General features: G+C 34.9%; 1 protein-coding gene across 3 annotated transcripts in view; it reads left to right on the top strand.

Moving 5' to 3' along the window:
- Positions 1-3468: 3468 nt before the first annotated feature.
- LOC135845929 (forkhead box protein C2-like) overlaps positions 3469-23556 on the top strand; it is a 29397-nt gene continuing 9309 nt past the window's right edge. The window contains exon 1 of one of the 3 annotated variants that reach the window (XM_065364805.1): positions 3469-3863. The gene's annotated coding sequence lies outside the window, so the exon portion shown is untranslated. Of the gene's footprint in view, positions 3864-5619; positions 6701-23556 lie in introns of those variants that run through there. The other 2 variants (XM_065364804.1, XM_065364803.1) reach the window with 2 other exon arrangements.

The raw sequence follows: 23556 nt of genomic DNA on the forward strand, positions 1-23556 counted from the left end.
CGTGTATCGAATTTACTTATGTGTGTTTTTGATTACACACTGCCTATGTACATGTCGTAGGTACCTATTTTCGAATTTGAACTCGTCAGCGTGGTTTTCGTTTACTCTTTTGAACTGTTTGGAGTCTCAGAAAGTTCGTAGAACTTTGACTGTATAGCTTAGCTTTGGGTACCGAAGTAATGCCTATACCTTGTTCGTAAAATATCTCAACATCGATCGGAACTAATCAATGGTGAATTGGATGGAATGGTTGATGAGGATTGAGGATCTGATTTTGAATAAATTTTGAGAGCCTAATAGTTATTCTTACAAACATGCTCTAAAGACTTGAAAGAGATGCTTGGTTGGTAGGAGATAAATTTGAAAGTTTAGAGTCATAATTCAATTGAATATTTTGTTTCTGCTTGTTTATAACTTCATGCTCATGACCGTCAATCCATTGATTTTAGCGTAAATCAATACGTCAACCATCTACTTACCTATGTAGGTACTTATCTATCACTAATTTGGCAAATTAGCAAAATGCATCTATCTATAGTTCTTTTATGGTCGTATGGTAATTAATATCTATCATATCGTATCCATGAAGGTGCTCGTACTCGTACCATTACCATTGAGGCATTCAATGATAGCTGCAGGAGAGCAGAGAATTGAATAATCATTGCTCCAAGCCTCAAGCCTGTGTTGATGATATTCAAATTCAATAGGCAATGGCTTTCATTCAAGTTTCAATTTCAATTTTCTTTCAAAATGAAAATAAAAACAGCAAAATAAAATGGGTCAATCAAAGGGGTTTCTTTCCTCACTCAGTCATTTTCGAAGTTTTGATTGCTCTTCATTTTCCTCCTTTGACTATATATACATGGACTACTATCTTCATTGTTGCCGATGAAGCCGAAGTAATAGAGGTACTAGATCGGGAGCATCGGGAATTTTCATGCGCGCGCAGGAATCCCACCCACCCTCGCACCTTCCAATCACGGTGAACCACGGAACGACGAACACCCTCCTACGTTCCAACAACCGCTACGCTCGTTGCAACGAAATCTCGCGCATGCTCAGAGCCCATGTCCCGATCTAGTACCTCTATTGCTTTGGCTTCACGATTCCCATTCAACAACAATAGGAGATAGCAGACTAATTACTAGAGACTAAGGATACTTTTCGGCATCGTGTGCTGTCGAGTGCTTTCGGCTACACTCGTTTGACTTGTCTCCATGAAAATGAAATATTCTCCTTATCAAAGATGAAACTACTGTTTCCTTTTTGTTCAAATCTTTCTTTTTCATAATCATATTATTTAATACAAATATTATACGTATTTTAATGATAAAACTCGTGTTAGTCCTGTTTCTTTTGAATTTTAATCTGTTTCATATTTCGTCGACAGTCTTGTACTCTTGTTAGACAACTTAGTTTCCAATCCGAACATTACCAAATATAAAGAAAAAACAGCTGTGATGATACTAGTCTTTCGAATTCAATTTGAAGAAAATGTAAAACTTTAACAGAAGTGACGTTGTTGTACAAACATTTGGAACTTGGAAGTTTTTCAAAAGAAGATTGATATCACATCATGATCAGTCAAAGTCAAAGTTGAAAAAAAAATCTAATAATCAGATTTCCAACTGCTCACCCGGCATGCATTTAAGCATTCCTTACATACATTTCAGCAGCGCTAAATTTTTCTCCACTCCGATTGGCTCTCGCGTTCTCGCACGATCCCACCCACCGAACCCTTATCATCGTTATCATTTTTGAACTTGGAAAATTTTTTAAGTTTCATGCGAACCTGTATCTAGCTTTCAATACACAGACAATTTTGAATTTACGATCTAAATGACCATAATTTTTATTATGCAAAAGGTACAAAAACAAAAAAAATTATCGAATACATATGCCCTTAGTGGTTTAGCTTAGATTAATCAACAAAATGAAATATTTTATAGTTATAATGCTTTTGGTAGCTTTTGGTTTTGCTCTCATTACAGTAAACAGTAACTTCATTCACTTAGGTACAAAATTTCATAAAATAATGACTCAGATTTACAACATAAACTAAATAATCACCAAAGTGACCAAAATCAACAAATATGTAAAATATATTCCTTTATCGCGCATCGAATTTCGCATACATTAACAACATTGGAAACGATAACACTATTGGGCGGTAAATCATCGGTTTTAATTTTGTGGCTGAAATATAATGGGCTCCATTTCTGCATTGTCTATTTCCGATGTAATTTGCGATAATCCGAAGGGTTTACAATGCTGCAGTTTCGATGGCAGCTTGAAAATTTTTAGCTTTAGCTTTGTTCTTTTCGCATTTATTTTTTACACTAGTGTAGCTTGGTGTATTACACTGGAGTAGGTGGTGTACTCCACTCATGCACCACTCACACCAGTGTATATGGTGGTGTAACATTTTATTTGGTGATGTTTTTTTCATCCCATTTTTGTTATCATCATCACTTTCGATAGTTCGTAAATAGAATGAAATAAGCTTTTTTACAATTTCACTCTCCATTTACAACTTTTCTTCAATAAATTAATTCACATTTGAACGCAAACGCAAACAAATTATCATCAACAATCAATTCAATTTCAGTGTGCATGGTGTACACCATCTACTCCTCCTCCAGAGCAGGAGTAGATGGTGTATGCACCAACTACACCAATGCATTACACCAGAGTACACCCGACTGAATTGAACACAAACTTGCCTGCACTAGTGTAAAAAAAAAATGAAAAGAACAAAAATCCTACACTTTCTACACCAGTGTACACTAGTGCAGTAAATTTGTGCGAAAAGAACAAAGCTTTTGTAAGTTCAAAAATGGCAATGATGATAAGGAGTTCGGCGGGTGTCGGGTGAGATCGTGCATGAACGCGAGAGCCAATCAGAGTGGAGAAAAATTTAGCGTTGCTGAAATGTATGTAAGGAATGCTTAAATGCCACCAGGCATTTAACCCAAAGTATATTATTAAGCAACAAAAAATTATTGTATTCTACAAGAAAGACAATGAAGAATATGTAAAAGACAATATAATATTCGAATATTATAATTAAAATTAAAAATATCAAAATCTCAATAATCTCATCAACAGGAACAGGGAACTTGAATCATTACAAAGAATAAAGTCAAACGAGGGTAGCCGAAAGCACTCGACAGCACACGATGCCGAAAAGTATCCTTAGTCTCTAGTAATTAGTGAGATAGCAGTCCATGTATATATAGTCAAAGTTTTCCTCCCACTTCCTAGTTCCTGTTGAGTCAGTGAGTCCCCACTTCCCAGTCAGTTCCGCGTTCCGCTCCGTCTACCCAAGTTTCATTTTTTAAAAAAATATTTAAATTAAAAAATCAATCAATCATTTTAAAAAAATAAAAATAAAAATTGCAAAAAAATTCAAAAACGAAAAAAAAATTAAAAAGTGATAACAAAACGCAAATTGGCAACGCAGCAAATGCGGGGGTTGAATGATTTCTAATCCAATGAGCTGATTGGCTAATATCTTAACCTTTAAAAATCAGGATTGCCATTGATCAAAATTTTGGATTATTAGGATCAGAAATTTGGCAACGTTTTGAATATTTTTCCGTTGAGTCATCGCGCCAATTTGAACCGGATTTCGATTTTCGATTTCATAAAATTACAAGAAGAAGATGAATAAGGGTGAAAGTGTTTGTAATTTCGTATTTTACGATGTGCAGGAGTTGAATTTTCCGAAAATGTGAAGCTGTTCGTTGTCGAATCCAACTATCCAAGTGTCTGGTTTCATTATGTTATGGGACCTTTCAAGTATGCAATCCACCCAAAGTCCACTCCAACGGATCGAACTTTCAACCATCGGCTGCAAAATGGTGAGTAAAGTGTTTCTATTGCACTTTTCGCCAATTACGTGACTTATTCTTACTACTTGTAGTTCATTGATGTATTATTTGATGTAGGTAAGTAATGATTCATTGTACTCAACTGATTACGAATTGTCTATGTATATTATCCGAAGTCGCCGATGATCGCCGTTCGTTGATCTTTCGCTTGTGTAATATCGATATCCGATGCTTCTGACGAACGATTGATTGGTTTTCACATCTCGAAGACTAACCCTATCCTAAACTAGACTAGTGAAGTGCAATTATCAGTGATTATTTTGATCGTTGAGATGAGTTACACCAAGATGATGTTCTACCGGCTCGTTCATCAGTTTTCCAAACATCGTAAGTATTTTCATTATTCTGCTATAAGATATCTTGTAGAAACTAAGTATCTGTGGACAATCTGAGTCTACTCGTTCGTATTGGAGTTTCATCGTTTGGTATCCGCTGCCGGTGAAAGAAATTCATACGTTCAAATTACGTAGTATAGATTCGTTATCAGAGTAGGTAGCTGATGTTGGTGAGCAGATTCACGATGGTAATGATAATGAAAATAAGTGTTATTTGGTGGAAATTTCTATAGTGTTATTGAACTATACCTAGTGTTTTGTTTATCTGCAGATAAGTACAATGTTGATACGAATGCAAATTATGCAAAAGGGATGATCAATGACGCAGAAAGGATTATAGTTGTGCTGAAACGTTTGCTGATAATGCGGAAGAGCCGATCGCTACAGCTTAGCAGGTATACTTGTCGTAAAGGATTATAATACTCAATTATTAACGAACAGTAATCTATCTGTTGCTTCCATTCATCTGCAGATACTTGCTGATACGAATGCAGATGATGCTAGAGAGATGTTCGCTGTGTTGATGATGCAGAATCGATGATATAGTTGTACTGTGGGACGTTCGCCGATGATGCAGAAGATCTGATCGCAACAGCTTTTAGCAGGTATACACGTCATTGAAGGATTATTATACGCTCAATTTAATACGAAAGGTGATCTATTTGTCGTCTCAATCTGCAGATACACGCCGATACGAACGCATATGAAGCTAAAAAGAGAATCGCCGCGCTCGGACGCATACCTAAGCGATGATATTTGCACACTGGAACGTATGCTGATGAAGCAGAATAGCTGATCGCAACAGCTTAGTAGGTATACATGTCGTAGAAGAATTATAATACTCGAGTACGCGAAGAGGCGGCGGCGGAGAACAGGGTTTATATGTATAGTGACTAGGAGACTCGATTATAGCTGGGTACGTGCAAACGACGTCGCAGGGTTGTAATAAACCATTAACAAACAATAAACGCTGGACGACATTGTTTGTACAATATACTATACTGCATCTACAACAACAACATCGACGACGACGAACGACGACGGATCGCTGGGAGAACCTCCGTTCCTCGCTTTTCCTTTTACAGACCATCTTGTATGTACACCGCAAGAATTAGGAAACGTTGCCTCTATTAATGCGTAATATTCTAAAATAAACATTCGTAGAACGGAAAAACAATATGGCGGACAGGTCGCTACGTACACAGACGCACATCGACGCTCGCACACACCGGCGAAAGCGAACGGAACGCTTAATACACTGTATATATTGTTATCAGGCACGCCACGTCATTTGTAAATAAACAAACAAAACATAAAGCAATCAAAACATGTGTTCCTATTCTGTGATCGAAAACTATGGTTATATTTGTTTGTTTTTATAGCGTACAGCTTTGCGGCGCGGTGTTGTATGTGTGTAGGTAGGCACACAACACATACGACTACGTGTGTGTGTGCGTGTACGTGTACGGTTGTTTAGTTTTTATTCTAGGCTAATGCGCGGTCTCTTTCTTACGGCTGTACCCTAGGTACCAGTTATTCGCAATCGCGATGCTTGTCTCTCGCTCGCACACGCTTTTTACTCGACGCTCTGCCGATGCCTCCGCCACCGTCGTCCTCAGTCAGTCGTACGTACGTACTAAACAACTCGCGTATTTAAATAAATAAACTACCTTCCCTTCGAGCGTCGCCGACCCCTCTATGGGGTTTCAATTCCATTTCGAAAGTGTTTACTTTTGACTAATGCTTGTTCCTTCTGCTCTTCTTCGCGTCTCCTACCTAATCGCCGTCGAATCGGGAATTTTCCCTCTGCGTATCCGATCCTCTCTCCTTCTTATGTACGTGCTCCCTTCACACCGCTGATAAATCACCGCCTCGCTGTGCCGGGCTCAGTTTTCAAGACGGTTACATCGCGTACTCATTTTCCCGCCACTAATTTCGCCGGCAACCTGCAACGTCGCCGAGCAATAAGTTTTTCTCAGCAGACGTTTCTTTTTTTTTTACGATTACGACGACGACGCGTTTTTTTTCTTTTCAGCCTTTGACTGAATTTTATTGTATATTTTTCACTTTACATATATATGTGTGCTCGTATCAATTTAAGCTTACGTGTTTTTTGCTATCGTATTGTTTTCTATAGAATATCTATCAGTCAAGTCGCCGGTTCAGCTACGATTGGTCTTCTCGCCGGGTTCAATTGACGCGAATTTACGTTGTCGCCAAGTTCATCGCCGGGTATACGCGAACGTTGCATTTTTCCGGCACGAACGACTGCTTTGGTCGAAATTTTCTCGATCGCGAATTGACTTTGTCGCAGTAATGGTCTCGTGCTTGCGATCTTCGCACGGATTTCGTTCCTGATCGTTTTTCTGCTGTGCGTTTCGGCGTTAATCTCTAATTGGCTGCATCTACCGGCTCGCTGGCGTTGCGAAAATCCCGACAGGATTTTGCCAATTTACGTTTTAATTCGAGTAGGTACGTAAGTTGATATTTATTATTTATTTATTTGCGTTTTTTATTCGCTATACGATGTCGAGGCCACTCGGTTTTATTTTATGTGGAATTCAAACAGTTTATGAGAAATATTTTCGTCGTCAAGTTCTTGGTTCGGGAAACCCTACCTATGGATATTCACTACCTACGAGGAGGGGGGAGTTCCCTAAAAATTGGATTCTTTAAACGAGTATTTCCGACAGTAGGTATGTGAACTGAACTTGTGAAGTGGGAATCATTTTTTTCGTCGAATTGAATATTTTGCATGAAATCTTGGTAGAAAAATCCCAATTTAATTTTTCATTCGATGAATTGATCTATACAGATCGGCGCGCATGCGCCGGTTATGATCAATTCTGAGTATAGATCATTGAAAAAATATAAATCATCGTCGCAGAAATGTTTAAAATTGGGCATCATTGCATAAATTTGACATTTGTTGAATTTTCTCTTTAAAATAAGCTCTAAATACAGCAACACGAGTTGAATTACTACCTATATTTGCTTTCTAACACGTGTGTGAAATTTTTAAAACGTTAATTTCGTATCGACTTACCTTGGTGGTATGAGCTCATATTTAAATTTATGTTGTAATGATTCCCTTTGAACGTCGACCATTAAGTATGGCTAAATCGTTGTTAAAATTTATTTTTCCACTTTGTTGTCGCGTGTTCGTATTGAAATTTAACTAAAATTGTGATAAAAGTGTGACATTGTAACGCGTTTTTTATCTCTATTTTCCTCGTAACACTTTTTTTTTTCGTTTTTTATTTCGTTTTACGACGTAAAAAGTATATAACTCAAACGAGATAATTAATAAACGCAGACGTCAAATTATCGTTTCAGTTCAGGTGCAGTCTTGAAAATTTTCAGTTTCTTTCGTAATTAGGTACTTAGGTACTTATACCTATTCGTATACGTTTATTTACGATAAGTCGATGAAAAGTTCGTCGAGTAAGCATTATTTTAAGATTTTGAAAGGAGGAAGGAGAGCGGGGAGGGGGGAAGACTGGACGTGGTTGGTGAATTCTTATCTGTTCTTATCGTCGTATAGCATAATTTGCCTGTTTGAATGGGGTGAATAGCCCATGATACAAAATTATTTTTTGGTCGCATTTTTTTTAGGTGGATTTGCAAAATGAATTCACGAGGTTTCAAATTTGGGCATTTTTTTCACGCCCATCATTTTACTCATTTGAGACTTTAACTTTTGGACAGAAATAATTCAAATGCTCGTTTTTGGCTTGAAAAATTGAAAAACTCGTAATACTTACATTGAGACTTCACCGTGGAAAACAAGGAATAGACGTGGAATTCTACCCTTGTGGAAAAGGTCATGAAAGTGTCTGAAAAATTAAAAATTTTGAATCCAAATCAGGAAATTTTATGAAATTGTAACTTCGGATTTTACTTCATTTTTTGATGAGAAAAAATCTCCGCCTTCGCTCGATTATTTTTGTTTTGATCTAATAATCTGTCGAGTGTGGTGTTTGTAGTAAAAATTTTCAAGTTCCACGTTTTGTTAAAAAAGTCACGTGTTTTGTCAAAATTTCCAAGAGTAAATGTTCATCAAAATTATCTAAAATTCTTAATTTTTTTCCAAAATTCAAATTCCAAAAAAGCCATATTTATAAACGAAATTGTCGAAAAAGTTCTGTTTTGCGTTTTGCCAAAAAATGGTACGAGTATTTTTCCTAAATTGCCGAATAAGAGTTTTCTTTTTTGACAGAAATGCAAAAAATTCTGCTTTGAAAAAAAAAATCCAATAATTTTGTCGAGCATGTCTTTTGCCAACATTTTCAAATGTCCTAATTTCTGTTAAAATTACCAAAAAGTCCCATTTTCTGTTCGAAGTTGTAAAAAAGTTCAAAAGTTTTTAAAAATAAGTAGTTGAAAAGGCGTAATTTTTGTCAAAAGAAGTTCTTAATCTCACTTTTTTTCAGATTGTCAAATAGAAGACCTTTTTTTTTTTTTTTACCAAAATTGTCAAGAAGTCCTTTCTTCTGTCTCCACTGTCTTGAAAAGTCCTGTTTTTTGCCAAAATTGTAATTTTCTGTGTTTCTTCAATCAACCTTTGCAATTGGCCCTTTGTTTTTCATTTTTATTTATTTTTTGTTCTCTTTGAAAATGAAAACATTTTTTGACTCCTAAAAATTCTGTTTTGAATAAATTTAATGTCTCCTCTCCTCAGAATTCTCCCCCTCCCCCATCATCAACTTGCGTGAAGTTCATATTCGTAAAGTCTAGAAAATTCAAAAAATTGGTCCGGGAAACTAGGAAAAGTGAGAGAAAATCATATTTTTTTAGCTTCTCGTTGCTCAAGGTGTTCGTAAAATGGAATCTGAACAGTTTTGAAGGGTTAATTCTCCCCCAATTAAAAAAATTCTCGTGTCCCCCTCTCCTTCTCACCTCATTATGAATGAAAAATTTTCAAAATTTTGACTCATACATTCCTGACTTTGTCATAAGGTCGGTTAATTTTTGTATTACAAATTAAGGTTTTGATTTTTTCTGCTTTTTTTGTTTTTTTTTTTTTTTTTTTAAACCAAAAATCCATTGATTTAGTTCATGGCATTCTGACATAATTTGAACGACTTGTTTTTGTGGGGGGGGGGGGGGGGGTTGGTGGTGGTCATTCCAAAAGTTGAACTTTTTTCTAAAAGCAATCCAAAATTCAGAGCTATAATTTAAAAATTGGAAAAAAATCCTATACTCGTAAGCACATTTTTATGAACGAACGGTTCGTGATGGGATTCGCGAAACAATTACAAGAGAGTGGGAGGGGGTGTGGAGCCCCAAAATTTTGGTCAAAATGTGAAATATCGTGTGACATATCGTTTCACAGGTTTTCGAAGCCGCTGAATGCAAATATGATGTTATTTTTCTGATTCGACCCCTCCAACGCCCCCATTCGTCTTCCAAATTTTCTAAAAATTGAAAAATATTCTGTGATACCGATTTATCAAGTTTGTTGCAGCGCTGAATGCGAATATCAAATTTTTCTAACGATTTGGTCATCAAAAAGAGCACATTTTCGAAAAAATCGCGGTTTTTTCGTTCTAGCCTCTGCCCAATCTGTTTTTAGAAAAATTACATTTTTTTCAGATTTTGGCCACAATTCTGGGCCTCTGTAGCCCCCATGATTTTCAGACCTCCAGCACGAGATGTTCATAGTATGTTTTATGGATTTTTTTTTCAAAACATTTAAATTGCAGCCCTAAATTTTGACAAAATTTTGGAAATCTAGTCTACAAAAAAGCTCAACTTTGAATTTTTGAAATTTTTGTAAAATATTTTTGATACCATTGTCAATTACATAAATGTTTATGTACTTTGAAAACGCCGCAAACAGATTTTCTCCATGTCTCAGAAGCCAGGCCCGAAGCTATTGAACTTCAAAATCAGGGCTTCAAACCCAAACGTTTTCGGGTACGGGTACAGAAATTTTTTTCAGAGGATCGGGTACGGGTATCGGGTACGGGTATGGGATATTCTTCAATTTTCGCCATCTTTGATACAATTTTGATGAAATATCTGAAAAAATACCCGATCTATCGGGTATTCGGGTTCAAAATAGTTGAATCGGGTACGGGTTCGGGTACAGGTATTCCTTGTTTTATTTTTTCGGGTACGGGTACGGGTACGGGTACGGGTACGGGTTTGAAGCCCTGTTCAAAATTGATGTTGAGCACTATAATATGACGAGAAATTACGACTGACGGAAAAAAGACCCCTTACCAAGCCCCAAGAGATTTGAAGAGGCAATGATAAGTAATGGAAAGCTGAAGTGTTAGTAAACGAAATGATTTCGTTTCGTAAAACGTTATAAAAACGCAAAACGAAATAAAAACGAAACGAAATATGGAACAAGATAATAACGTTATGAGGAAAACAAAACGTTTTAAAAATAGCGTTTTGAAAACGAATTTTTCTCGTATTTTCCTCGCTTTTTTTCGTTTTTATTTCGTTTTACCTACTTTTTCGTTTCACCTTTTTTCGTCTCGTTTCACTTTTTTTTTAGTTTCGTTTCACCTTTTTTTCTATTTTTCATTGTATTTTAAATGCCAGTTTGCTTGAAAGATGCAATGATGACTTCACAGAAGACGTTTTATAACTCTCTATAAACGTTATCATAGGCCATAACGTTATTTCAAAGTATAACGTAATGAAACGGGAAAAAATGAGCAAAAGTGAGGTAAACGATTTTATTTTAGACAAAACGAAACAAAAACGAAAAAGAAAAAGACATAACGCGAAACGTTACGAAAAAAATTTGAGGCATAACGAAAACGAAACGAAACGAACTGCTCTTCCATTTTACATAACGTTATGAAAAAACGAAACTAAATTAATTTCGTTTTGCCAAAACTGATAAGTGAAACTTGTTAAAAACTGAAACTGAAATGAAGAAATTGAAAAAGTAAAATGCATTTGTAACAAAAAAAATGTAACCAAAATAACGATAAAAATAGCGTTACGTTTTTTCGTTATATAGTTACGATCACAACACAATAATGCACGTTTTTTAAAATGAGAATTTGAAAAACTCAAACTTGGGAAAGTGAAATCTCATTTATTTTTTTTTTACTTGACTTGAAAAAATTTGTAGCTGAAAAAATGACAAAAAAGGTGAAAAAATCTTCGGTTTTCGTTACGTTACTCCGAATTTTAAGAAAAATATTGTTACGTTACGTTTCAGTTACACAACATCACATGAACAAAATAATATTTTCGTTACAGTACCGTTACCTGTAACGGAAAAATTTCGTTTTCGTTACTGTTTCCGTTACGGTACGAAAATAAAAACCGAAAACTGATACTGAAACCAAAGAAGCAAAACTGATTTTTTTGGTAGTCATTTTTAAAATAAATTTTCAATGAAGGAATTGAAACTATAAAACTGAAACTGTAATTGAAATTGAAATGAGCAAAACTGAAACTAAAAAAAAAAAACTTATTTCAGTTTATGGATTTGATGGGAAAAAGAGTGGAACTAAAACTGAAACTGAAACTGAAAAAAGCAAAGCTGATTTCGGGTGGTTCATTCTTTCAATAAATTTTCAAAATATCACGAATTCGATGGAAAAAAGAGTGGAACTAAAACAGAAACTGAGAAAAGTAAAACAGAAACAAAACTGAGAACTGAAACTGAAATGCAAAAGTTTTACCATGACTGCCAATGATAGAAATTTTTACTCGTTTTTCAGCTTCAAAAAAAATTCTAAGTGAAATGAGAGTTCCTAAAACCAAAACCGACCCAATTTGACATGAAATGACTCACATAGCGAGATTGAAACTTCTAAAAAAAATTTCACCATCTTCAGTTTGTGTTTTGATTCCTTCAATTTTTTTCAACTTTGGTGGGCCTCTATACAAAGTGAGCTGTAACATTGTTTGATGGGTCCTGAAGGGACGTGTTCTCTTGAAATGGAAAGTACAAATATTATAAAGACGTTTGTTCAGAAATGGAAAATTTCCAAATTTTTTAAAAGTAGACTGCAATTTTTTTTTCTTGAAAAATTGTACCATAGTCGAGGGCCCGCATAAGGATCACTTGCACCCCCTGCCGATCCTCCGGCACAACTTTTTTCTTAAAGGGGTAGTCCTAAGGAACATTTCTAGCCCTTGTACTCAAAAAAAAAGGTGGCCCTACTTACAAAATGACAGCCATTTTGATTGGCAGGTCAGCCGAAATCGCAGATTTTACGTTCCAACATAGTACTAGCATACAATTTTTAAACTGCACGAAGGTAGATCGAAAGAGCAGGCAAAAATTCATCACCTGTCAAAATTTCAAGTGCTAAAGTGCGTTTTTCGATTTTTGGTGAATTTTCAAAAATCAAATTTTGGCTAAAATGTGAGAAAAAATCAAAATTTTACCAAATTGATCAAGAAAGCTGAAATTTGGGATATACCCTATTTTCGACATGCCAAATCGATTGGAAACTGTTTCAAACCATTTTGAGCAGTTCTGGAGCCTCCAGCAGATTTTTGAAACTCGAAATTCCCACAAAATTCCATCAAATTGGCGTTGTTAAGCTGAAATCTATTCTAAAAACTAATTTCAATACGCTACGAAGTACTGCAGGTGAATTTCAAGTCATTTTAGAGCCTCCAGCGACTTTTTTGAAAATTACTAGAGCTCCAGATGATTTTTGAAACTCGAAATACCCACAGAATATCATTAAATGGAGTTTGAAAGCCGAAATTCATTCTGCAAACTGATTTCAATACGCTACGAAGTTGACTGCTGGTGGATTTCAAGTCGTTTTGGAGCCTCCAGCGACTTTTTGAAAATTCCTGAAGCCTTCAGCAGATTTTTGAAACTTCAAATTTTTACAAAATTTCATCAAATGGAGATGAAAAGCCGAAATTAATTCTGCAAACTAATATACGCTATGAAGTCGACTGCAGGTAAATTTCAAGTCGTTTTGAAGCCTCCAGCGATTTTTCGAAAATTCCTGAAGCCTCCAGCAGATTTTTGAAACTTCAAATTTTTACAAAATTTCATCAAATGGAGATGAAAAGCCGAAATTAATTCTGCAAACTAATATACGCTATGAAGTCGACTGCAGGTAAATTTCAAGTCGTTTTGAAGCCTCCAGCGATTTTTCGAAAATTCCTGAAGCCTCCAGCAGATTTTTGAAACTTCAAATTTTTACAAAATTTCATCAAATGGAGATGAAAAGCCGAAATTAATTCTGCAAACTAATATACGCTATGAAGTCGACTGCAGGTAAATTTCAAGTCGTTTTGAAGCCTCCAGCGATTTTTCGAAAATTACTGGAGCCTCCAGCAGATTTTTGAAGCTTGAAATTTCCCAGTCGTTTTTTTTTTAATTTTTCAAAAAATTGGGGAGGACTTATTAAAAAGGATTCAACATAGCTTCAGAGTCCTGGGGCGTAGGCGATGGGGGTGGGGGGGGGTTCTTGGAAACGAAATTACATAGAAGTATGGCAATTTTTTGCCTAAACTCTTTCAAGTAAGTAACTCCTAAACGGATTTTTTCTGGATTTGGAGAAAATTTTAAAAATGAAGAATTATTTTTTCATAAAATCCGACAGCTTTAGAGGGGAAGGGGGAGGAGTGGAGATGGAGTGCAAAAAAGTGAAAGTCCAAAATGAAAGCCACCCTAATGCAGAACGTACATAGGTAATTATGTAGGTCTAGGTAGGTAGGGTAAGCAAGAAGTACATATTTTCCATATGTATACCTCTACCTAACCTACCTACGATTAGCGAAGAAAATTCGTCCGAATATATTCGCACAGGTTTTTCTTTCTTATTACAATTTATGGTTCGAAAAACACTCTCACACTCCCGAACAGCCGTTTCTGTTTACTTTTCAAGTTAGAGGAAAAAACTTGTTTGTTTTAAACATTCACCAATAAAAAGAGTTACGATAGGATACATAAAAAACAGCGTGTTTACAGAAGGCAAACGGTTGATGTAATTTATTTGTTTTTTTTTTGTATGTGTGTGTACGAGTACTACGAGTACGTTCGTACGTACGTATGTGTGTGTGTGTATTTTTTTTTCTTCTTTCTTTCTTTCTATATAGTATATAATTGCATTATCTTATGAATCATTTATAAGCAAACAATGAATATCACAGAGACAAGTGACGGGGAAGGAGACACTTTGGTATATATGTATGTGTGTTTTTTTTTCTTAATGTTGTAATCGGGTCACGCTGAGCATTTTTTTTTTTTTTTTTTTATAACAGCTGCCATACGTTTTTTAAAACGATAATAATAATAAATAAAATAATATTATGTAAAAATGTAGGCACTCTATAATGTAGGTATACAAATACGCGAGCGAATTATACTTGTTTATACACTTGACAGTGTATGTTGTACTCGTATTCGTATAGGTAATTTGGATATTTAATAATTATTATTTTCGTTGAAATTCTCCTCTCTCGTATCCCATCTTCTGTGCGCAGCAATGCTCGCGAATCGCGTTTATGTGTGTGTGTGTGTGTGTGTGTGAATGTTTTTTTTTCCTCGCAAATAATTAAAATTGAAAAACAAACGCGCGCTATACGAACGTTGTTTCTGCGTTGGCAACCATTATAGTAACAAGTGTAATTATGTCAAAAATAATTCCAACTCATTATGGTATCAATGCGCCCATATACCTACTGTACTAGTATATGTATGTACTAATACTAATACGCGATTGATGTGCGAGCGCGGCTCACCTATTACGTCAAATACACCAGCCCAGATACCCATAATTCATTATTCGCAGCAATTTTTTTTCTATTTTTTCCGCAAAAAATAACAATTATCTGCGTTGGTACGTCGTTGTATAGGCTGTGTAATGCGATAATGTGTATACGAATAATATGTATGTACTCGTATAAGCGGGTAAATCGAATGTACCTACTCGTATACAGTATACTAATATTTTCACATGACGAATTACTTGTTTGAATTATCGCTCTATCAATACGATTACGACCGACGAGTCGAGTGTTCGGTGAACTTTTCTCTTTTCTTTGTAGCTGATTATTCGAGCTGAATTGAAAAATTGTGTGAATGAAAATTTTTTTGCACTCGCGGCGTGTTTTAGAATATTGAATTGAATTGAAAAGAGGAGAGAGAGAGAGAAAGAGAGAGAAAAAAACGAGTAAGCGAAAATTTGTACAATGAATTTTTTTTTATCGATGATGAGAAAAATTATAGAGAGAGCTGAGAGGGAGGGGGGGGGGTAATTAGTGTAGGATGTGTGAAAAAAATTGAAATGAAATTTTTTGAGATTGGATTAGAGTGAGAAAAAGGGTTGAAATGTATGCATCAAAATTAATCGGATGAAGTGATTAACTATTTTTTCCTCTTCAAAATTTGGTGAAGTTTTATTCGAAAATATTGTGGAATGATTTCAGAAAAAAGTAGTAAAAATGTTGATTGGGGTGGCCCTTATTTTGGATCCCCCCTCCCAACCTCCAAAGTGGTGACTTCTAGTGAAAAAATAATTTCCAATTTTTTCCCCTTTTTTCAAAAAACTCGAGCTGCGGTAAGCCCCTCAATTTTCAAAAATTCGAAAAAATACAAATTCTTCGTAAAATTTTAAAATTTCAAGTTCTATTATCACTAAAAAGTCTCTTTCGAGTAAAATAAACTCTCACGACGATTTTAGCCCCCTCCCTTGAGAACCAAGTGGACTTCCTAGAATATCTGTAATTTGAGTAGATAAGTTTTAATGAATTTTTTTTTTTTTTAGAAAATTTCTATCTTCAATCAATCGATGCGAAGGCTAAAACTTTCGAAATTTCGTATTTTGAAGAGTGAAAAAAAATGTTGAGACCATGTTTTTTAAGTGAGAAGTTTTTTTTGGGGGGGGGGAGGACTTTGAAATTTCAGAGTTTTGAAAATACGAGCGAAAAAATTTATTCAATTTTTTTCAGAATTTGAAAAATCAAAACCGAAAGAAAATTTTTGTATAATGAACCAATGTTTCGAATTCATAGATGGCGAAATAGACGAAATTTCGAGGGGTTCAAATTTGAGAAAATTTCTCCAAAAACTGATAAGTGATGAGTAAGTGTACACTGTGGCCCTTACTTTACTATTTCGTCAAAAAAAAATTTCAAACTGATTTTCAAGTTTAAAAAAAATTGAAAATGGGGAGAGGAGGGGTAGATAAAGTCTTCATTTTGTATAAAAAGCTATTTCTCGAATTCAATTTCAAGTTCGAAAATTTTTTTTCTAACATTGCAATAGAGGTGTGGGTAAAGTCTCTTCTTCGTATCGAGAGCTGAAAATATTCACGAAAAGTTCAAAGTTGAGCTATTTTTGAAAGCACAATTTTCAAAAGCTGGCCAACATTTTGGAGCTTGTGATATCAAAAATTGAAAACAACCACGAGTTCGTAACGAAATTCATCGAACCCGGGTAGAGAGGGGGGAGGGGGTAAAAACTGTAAAATTTTTGGTCAAAATATTTTAAAAAAATTTCAAATATGGTGTGACACATCGTTTCATGTGTTTTCGAAAGCGCTGAATACGAATATCGAGTAATTTTTTCGATTCGATCTCTCCACGAGCCCCCCCCCCCCGCCTCTCCATAGACTACCAAATTTCCTGCATAAATTGAAGAAATCGTGTGACAATGAGGTTTGTTATATGTAGGTTTTTAGAAACAGTGAATACGATTGTCGGCTTGTTTGTTTGATTCGACCCCTCCCAGCGCTCCCCTCCCCCCATTGATCCCCCATCTCCTGACCATCACGGTGGTATATTAATTTTTTCAAAATTTTATCTGCGCCCAACTTTGTTCAGATTTGATTGCATTTTGTTAAAATTTTCAACAGCTTGTGTCAATTTTGTCAAGTTTTTATGAAGGTATTTTAGTCGAGATTTTCAATTTTTTTTTTAAAATATTTTTTTGGTAGTGTTTTTTCAACATTTTTATTAGTTACGCCGATTTTAGTAGGATATTTTAGCCAATTTTTCATTTAGATTGAAGACAATTTTTGTTCAAGTTTTAAGATAAGTAGGTTATCAAACTTTTGTCATTTTTAATATTTTCGTGATTATTTATTTATCAAACGTATTTTAACGACGATTTATCAAATTTATTTCATAATTTTCTATTTTTTGTGAAATATAATTAAGTTTTGCTTAAGTTAATTTTACTCAAAACTTTTTGATATTTCCACATTTTTTTTTCAATGTTTAGCAATTTTTGCATTGATTTTATCAATTTTTCTCGAAAAATTCCAGATTCAATTTGTTTTGATGATGATTTATTGACATTGATTCATGATTTTCGATGCTTTTCATGCTCTTTTGGTGCATAAATTTTTCGTAAATTTTTGCCACATTTTTGTCATTTTCAATTTTAATGTCTTTATTATTAGTTTTCACGAATTTTTATCTCATTTTCTTGTGCTAAGTATAACTACTATTTTGACAGTATTTTTGAAATTTTATAATTTTTTTAAAGCATGTTTTTGGGTCATTTTCAAGTATTTTCGTGTGAGTTTTTGTGAATTTTAGTCCAGTTTTCCAATTTATCTAGCATTTTAGTCATTTTTTTGAATTTGTTTAAAATTCGTTGAATCATTTTTACTCTACATACATACGGAGCAAATAAATTGTGATGTCTGTGCCTCTGTGGTAAGAGTTTGAAAGGCAAAATCAAGAAACTAACTCGATATTCGAATTCACCGTTCCAAAAAACTTGACAAACGATGTGTCACATGGTGTCATTATTTTTGTTTTTTCGTTTTTAGGCTCGAATTGGAGTGTTTTTTTTTTGGGGGGGGGGGGGGGTGTTGAAAAACCGAATGAGATATTCGTACCTAGTACCTACTCATTATTCACATAAATCGAACTAACGATAGGTCACAAGGCACCATTGCTCTCATTTTTTATTTTCAACTCTGGTCAAAATTCCTTTCCCATATTTTTTTCGGGGAGTAGGGGGGGGGAATAAAGGGCCAATTATTCTATTTTATAAAGTTCTTAGTCGTGTTTTGATAATACGATTCGTACGATACAATCCTTGATTTTACATAATTCATCGAGATTATAACAAATTTTTCAATCACCCCCTCCCCTCCCTTCACCCATTTGAATTTACGAAGAAATACCATTCCTTCTTTGTGATTAAGGGAGGGGGGATTTTTCAATTCTACCCTACTACTTGAAAAAACAGCCCTCTGAAAATCGATTAAGTACTTAAACTGATTTTAAAAAATTTTAACATTGGTAGTCGGGGAGCCCGCTTAAGGATCTATTACACCCCCTCCCGCCCGTCAATTCTCTAAGACAACTTTATTCTCAAAGGGTGAGTCCTAAGGAACATTTCTAGCCCTTGTACTCAAAAAAGAAGTGGCTTTACTTACAAAATGGCGGCTATTTTGATTGACAGGTCTGCCTAAATCGCAGATTTTGCGTTCCAACATAGGACTTGCGCAAAATTTTTCAAACCGTACAAAAGTAGATTCAAAGATCAGGCAAAAATTCATCACCTGTCAAAATTTCAAGTGCTTAAGTGCGTTTTTCGATTTTTGGTGAATTTTTGAAAATCAAATTCAGGGCAAAAATGAGGGGAAAAATCAAAATTTTACCAAATTGACCAAGAAAGCTGAAATTTGGGATATACCTACCCTATTTTCGACATGCCAAATCGATTGGAAACTGTTTCAAACCGTTTCGAGCAGTTCTGGAGCCTCCAGCAGATTTTTAGAACTCGAAATTCCCACAAAACTTCACCGAATGGAGTTGGATAACCGAAATTTACTCTGCAAACTAATTTTAATACGCAACGAAGTCAACTGCTGGGGGATTTCATGTTGTTTTGGGGCCTCCAGCGATTTTTTGAAAATTACTGGAGCCTCCAGCAAACCCAAAATTTTATCAAACGGAGATGGAAAGTTGAAATTCATTCTGCAAACTAATTTCAATACGCTACGAAGTCGACTTCAGGTGGATTCAAGTCATTTTGGAGTTTCCAGCGACTTTTTGAAAGGTCGTATGGCGTTTTTTGGAAACTTGAAATTTCCAAAACGTAGCTGGAAGCTTCAAAACCATTTGAAACCACCATATAGTCGACTTCATATCGCATTGAAATTAGTTTGCAAAGTAATTTCAGCTTGCCAACTCCATTTGGTAAAATGTTACAGGAATTTCAAGTTTCAAAAATCTACTAGAGGCTCCAATAATTTTCAAAAAGTCGCTGGAAGCTCCAAAATGACTTGAACCCGCCTGAAGTCGTCTTTAGAGGGTGTTAAAATTAGGGTGTAGAGTAAATTTCAGCTTTCCATCTCCATTTGATGAAATTTTGTAAAAATTTAAAGTTTAAAAAATCTGCTGGAGGCTCCAGTAATTTTTAAAAAATTGCTGGAGGCTCCAAAATGACTTGAACCCACCTGAAGTCGTCTTCAGAGGGTGTTAAAATTAGCGTGTAGAGTAAATTTCAGCTTTCCATCTCCATTTGATGAAATTTTGTAAAAATTTAAAGTTTAAAAAATCTGCTGGAGGCTCCAGTAATTTTCAAAAAATTGCTGGAGGCTCCAAAACAACTTGAAATCCCCTCCGCAGTTGACTTCGTAGCGTATTGAAATTAGTTTGCAGAGTAAATTTCGGTTATCCAACTCCATTTGTCGTAATTTTGTGGGAATTGCAAGTTCTATAATAAATCTGCTGGAGGCTCCAGAACTGCTAGTGATGTTATGAGCATATGCTCGCTGAGCAAATGCGCGCATTTGCGCCCAAAAATTTTGAGCAAATGCGCGAAATTTGCGCAATGAAAAAATCATGTGACATATCAAAATACAGACCAGAGGTCGCTATTGATGAATTAACTAATAAAAACGCTATAAACTCAACTCACCTCCCCCAAAGTCAGAAAATGTTATTATTTGAGCCATTTTTTCTGTATTTCATAACAATTTCTCAGTAAAGAGTGATGAATTTTGGTTTTATTTGATTCCCAACTTTTAAAATATTTGAAAAAGTTGTCCTTCAGAAAGTTCTGCTGTTTTCCCCTTTTTTTCGTGATGTCCTGCTTGTTTGACACTTTGTAGCCTACCAGATCACTTTCACTTCTTCTATTTTTGAATCATGAAACAAAATTTGAGACTCTCCCTTCTGAAAAATATTCACAAGTATTTTTGGAAGAAAATGGTAAACCTCAAATGAGGATTCCAGGCGATTTTAATAGGGTTCCCCTATTAGTGGAGAAACCCTACAAATTTTTGTACTTCCCGTAGGTATTTTATTCTTTCTTATTTTATCATTTTTTTTTTTTTTTTTGAAAATAGGAATTTCTAAACATTTTCTGTCAAGTGATGATAAATTTGAGGGTGTTCAGTTTTCTAAGCAGGGCAGGCAGGTGAATTTTATTTTTCTATTATGCCCTCGCTGCCTTTTGTGATGAAAATTTATTTCTATTGTTATCTTTCCGATCTGTGTACATTTTATACCTGGCTTTTACCGCCTGCTTGTTTAGGGTAAAAACACGACATGTGCCAGCTGCAAATTTAAGGATGTGGAAATGGCAGAGTGGGGCTGCCACTCCCACAACCCTTGTTAACTTCCAGATGTTCATTCCAAATTTGAGTTTATGTGCTTTTGACCGTCTTGGAGTGAACATCTAGTTGAAAGCACGTCCCTTCTTGAACATTGCCTTTGCAATTATATCTAACTACTTGAAGTAGTATACCTACTGCCTAATACTACTAGCAGTAGCCATTCATTAGCATATCTAATTAAAATTAAATAAAGGTAATTAAATTTAAAACAATAGAAGCGAATTTAATTTCGTTCAGAGGGAAAGAGGAGAACATCTAAACATCTGAAAACTTTGAATTGAAAAAAAATAAAAATGCTTTCTGAAGTACCCCCTTTCATTCAAAATATAAAATTTGAGAAATTGTCTTGCTATTGTCTTTTTTACCATTTCTTAACTATGGAACAAAAATTTGAGGGCTCCCCTTTCTGAAAATATTGAGGTAGGTAATACAAGTATTTTTGGAAGAATTGCTTGTTTTTTCATACTTTGAATCAAAAATTTTTCAATTTCCATTTTATTCTTCCCTTATTTTGGATATTTTAATTTCTAAACATTTTCACTCAAATGATGATGAATTTGGAAGAAAAGGTCCAAACATTTGAAAATTTCGAATTCAAAAAGAAATCAAAATACTTTCTAAAGCAGTGAAAAAAATCGATTGCAATATTATTGAACCCCTCTCCCTTCCTTTTAAATAAAATATGAGAAATTGTCCTGCTTTTGCCCTATTTTTTCATGCTTTTCCGTTTTTTGGACAACTTTTCTTGTTGAAAATCACAAATAGAAGCAAATAACGTCCATTTGTGGAATTTGCGCGCAAATGCTCACCTTGCGCGCAGGCAAATGAATATGCGCGCATTTTAACATCACTAAGAACTGCTCAAAACGGTTTGAAACAGTTTCCAATCGATTTGGCATGTCGAAAATAGGGTATATCCCAAATTTCAGATTTCTTGGTTAATTTGGTAAAATTTTGATTTTTTCCTGAATTTGATTTTCAAAAATTCACCAAAAATCGAAAAACGCACTTTAGCACTTGAAATTTTGACAGGTGATAAATGTTTGCCTGATCTTTCGATCTACCTTTGTACGGTTTGAAAAATTTTGTGCAAGTCCTATGTTGGAACGCAAAATCTACGATTTCGGCTGACCTGTCAATCAAAATGGCCGCCATTTTGTAAGTAGGGCCACTTTTTTTTGAGTACAAGTGCTAGAAATGTTCCTTAGGAACTCTCCCTTTAAGAAAAAAGTTGTCCCAGAGGTTCGACGGGGGGGGGGGAGCGCAATAGATCCTAAAGTGGGCTCCCCAACTATGGTGGAAAGTTTCCAAAAATGAGTTTTCCTCCTAAATGCTGTACCTCCCCCTTACGAGCTTCTGCGAAAAAATTGGTAATTACTTGTTTCGGTTGGAAGGGTGAGGGGTGTAATCTTTCTTCGAAGCCTGTTCTAGGTTGTTTTTTTTCTTCGTTCGCAAATTACGACTTCTAAAAAGCAAAGTAGGTAATTGGAAATGTTGTTACTTATGGTTACATCATTGGATATGCTATTTTAAGCGAGGAAAAAAAATACAGAAGACGACGAAACAGTGTAAACAAACCACACGTTGGGTTTTTAATTGTTACGAAACGTGGCGAAGTAAAAAAAAAAAAGAAAAAGAAAAAGAAAACAAAAACTTATAGTACAATATACAATGAGAGAGTAGGTAGGTATAAGTATAAGTATAGTACTCGTATATACTCGCAATCCGCGATAGTCACAACAATAAATCGTTATAATAATAATCGCTTTATAGTATACACAACATAACATATAACAATAATAATAACAATAATTGAAAATAAAACTTTAAAATTGGAAAAATGATGGACTATTATACGATCAGAATCAACGCAATGCTAACGGCGCGCGAAGCGGGAGGGGGGAGGAGGAGGAGGAGAAAAAAAACATATAAACTTGTTTATCTTATTATGTACTTACATTTAGTATGTATGTACTATATATGCAAAAAGCAACAACGCGTACAGAGAATACTTTATTTTTTTATTAGCATATTTTTCTTACTGTTTAACGATTGAATTATGTTTTTATTGGTATTTTTTCAAAGCAATATAATTACAAAGCGTATTAGATAATAATGTATCGGATAGCCGTAATTTTTTTTTAATCGTCAATTTTTTAATTTTTTCAAATTTACGATACCTAAGTATGTATATTTTCGTGTGGATTTGCTCGAGATGCTCCAATATCGTCGCACATCTTCTCAGTGCTGTGAGACCGATTGTAAATTTTATTACACGATTAGATAGGGTAGGTCTAGGTAGGTACGTAAGTTTTTAAGTAGGTATAATATGTGGTTGGTTTGTGTGTGTGAGAAAGAATGTTAGATAGGTACATTACATTATACAGAATACAGAGTATCGTGTGTATAAAACTTTGTTAGTTAGGTTATGTTACTACATATAATGTAAATTGTACGCTGTAATGTGTAAGTACGAGTACGAAAAAGTCTGCGTTGTGTTAGTTGGGGGAAAAAATATCGTAATGATGTGATTAGGTATAATATACCGGTAACGTGTATATGTAGTAGTTGTAGGTATTACTTATGCGTTTCCGAAACAACTGATTTAAATACCTCACCTACCCATGTAGGTCTAGGTAGAGGTACCTTGTTGTACGCTAAATACTCTTATTGAATAATTGAAATTACCTACTCGGTCGGCCGGGCCGATTGTTTTGATTTTCTATCGATATTACGAGTACAATATGCTAGCTGCTGTTGCGTTGAAATATAAAGTCAAATTGAGTTTAT

This window comes from Planococcus citri, chromosome 4, assembly GCF_950023065.1.
Source record: "Planococcus citri chromosome 4, ihPlaCitr1.1, whole genome shotgun sequence".
In the NCBI taxonomy this organism is placed as follows: domain Eukaryota; kingdom Metazoa; phylum Arthropoda; class Insecta; order Hemiptera; family Pseudococcidae; genus Planococcus; species Planococcus citri.